Source organism: Botryllus schlosseri, chromosome 5, assembly GCF_051294905.1.
Source record: "Botryllus schlosseri isolate E-star chromosome 5, Bs_hap1, whole genome shotgun sequence".
NCBI classification, from domain to species: domain Eukaryota; kingdom Metazoa; phylum Chordata; class Ascidiacea; order Stolidobranchia; family Styelidae; genus Botryllus; species Botryllus schlosseri.
In genome coordinates this window covers 28199451-28201698 of record NC_137240.1, presented here as the reverse complement: position 1 = coordinate 28201698, position 2248 = coordinate 28199451, and the positions used below count along the sequence as shown (strand labels likewise).

At 54.5% G+C, this 2248-nt stretch overlaps 1 pseudogene; it reads right to left on the bottom strand.

Annotated features, from left to right (window-relative positions):
- Positions 1–862: 862 nt before the first annotated feature.
- On the bottom strand, positions 863–1984 carry LOC145440043 (small subunit ribosomal RNA; annotated as a pseudogene).
- Positions 1985–2248: the final 264 nt, after the last annotated feature.

Sequence of the window (2248 nt, the reverse complement as noted above, 5' to 3'; positions counted from 1 at the left end):
CCGTCGTGGGGGGACGCTAGGGACCCCCCAATATCAGATTTCTGGCGAATTTGTCGGTTCCGAAATCGTTGCTTTTCCGCCTATTACTCGCCTCCCGATTGTCGGGTCGAGCCGAAAAAAGTACCGCTGGGTTGCGGAGCGCGCGCCGCTTCGAACGATGGCAAAAAATCGGGGATCAAATAAAAAAAAATTCAAATTTAATTATATTATTTTCCTCCAAACGGAGATATCTCAGCTCTGGTAACTCCGATTCGGAAAATTCTTTTTTTCCAGCGTTCTTCTCTTTGCGCTGATTCCAGCGAGGGGTCGTTGAATGGTCTGCCACATTCACGAGCCCAGATATTCGACCAAACGTGCCGGAAAAAATATTAATTTAATTATTTTTCAATTTATACCGTGTCTAAAATCGTTGGTTTTCGGGCCATAACACGCCTTTCCCTTGTCCGATCGAGACGAAAGACCCATCGTTGCGTTCTTCTACTCGAGACGATCACTCGAACACCAAAATCGACCTCTTGGGACCTCGTTTAAGGTCGCCAGAGCCAGATATCCAACACGCGTCATCAATCTAGGCGCCCAACGTGATACTGTCTACACATCAAATCACGATTTCTCCATATAAAATGCTATCAAGTCGCAAAAGCGCTAATGAACGGCTCCACGAACTCACGAAGCCACCGAATTGGTCGTGAGACACTGCATGAGCCTTTTAAAGATCCCTAGTGTACCGAATACGACCCTAATCCCGTGTCCGGGCCGGGTGAGTTTACCCGTGTTGAGTCAAATTAAGCCGCAGGCTCCACTCCTGGTGGTGCCCTTCCGTCAATTCCTTTAAGTTTCAGCTTTGCAACCATACTTCCCCCGGAACCCAAAGACTTTGGTTTCCCGGAGGCTGCCGGCGAGGTCGTCATGGTAACGCCCGCCGATCGCCAGTTGGCATCGTTTACAGTCAGAACTAGGACGGTATCTGATCGTCTTCGAACCTCTGACTTTCGCTCTTGATTAAAGAAAACGTTCTTGGCGAACGCTTTCGCAGCAGCTCGTCTTCCGCCGGTCCAAGAATTTCACCTCTGAATGCAGAGTACGGACGCCCCTGGCCGTCCCTCTAAATCATTACCTCGCTCTCGCGAACGCCAACGAAACGAGACCGAGGTCCTCTTCCGTTATTCCATGCGACACTATGCAGGCGGCCGGCCTGCTTTGAACACTCTAATTTTTTCAAAGTAAACTCGTCGGCCCGGCCCCCGGCACCCGGTCAAGAGCACCGCGGGCGGCGCCGACAGGCGGAACCCGCGACGCCGGTGCACGCCCTGCGACGGACCGGCGCCGCGCGCTCTACATCCAACTACGAGCTTTTCAACCGCAACAACTTTAGCATACACTTTCGGAGCTGGAATTACCGCGGCTGCTGGCACCAGACTTGCCCTCCGATGGATACTCGACGAGAGTTTTAGAATGCGCTCATTCCGATTGCGGGGCCTCGTTAGAGTCCCGCATCGTTATTTTTCGTCACTACCTCCCCGTGTCGGGAATGGGTAATTTGCGCGCCTGCTGCCTTCCTTGGATGTGGTAGCCGTTTCTCGGGCTCCCTCTCCTGAATCGAACCCTGATTCCCCGTCACCCGTTATCACAAAGGTAAGCCCGTAGCCTACCTTCGAAAGTTGATAGGTCAGACACTTGAATGGTGCGTCGCCGCCGCCGAGGCGTGCGATCCGCGAGGTTATCCAGAGTCATCGAAAGAGACGGGCCCGCGAAGGCCCGGTCGGGTTCGAACCAATAAAAGCGCGCCTCCCGGAGTCGGCGCTCGGTCGCATGTATTAGCTCTGGAATTGCCACAGTTATCCACGTTAGCTCTCGCAAGGACCAAATAAACCAAGACTGATTTAATGAGCCGTTCGCAGTTTCACTTTACGTTCGGTTCGTACTTACACCTGCATGGCTTAATATTTGAGACAAGCATATCACTACTGGCAGGATCAACCAGATATCTCTCGCGCACTGCAAGGTCCGCCCCTGGGCCGGGGGTCGGACGTCGGGACCAAGGTGCCGCGGCTCTTCGGCACCGGCGCCGCCGCTCTCGGCGCCCGTAGCTTGCTTGCTTGCTTTCTTTCGCTCTCCCGATCGTGGGACCGTTCTCGGGTCGCCCGCCGTCGTCTCGTGGGACGCGGACGCCCGCTCGTTCACCGCTTAATAGAGTCTTCGCCGCACGGAACCGAATCCGAGACGGACGCGAGGCCTGCCGCCGGGG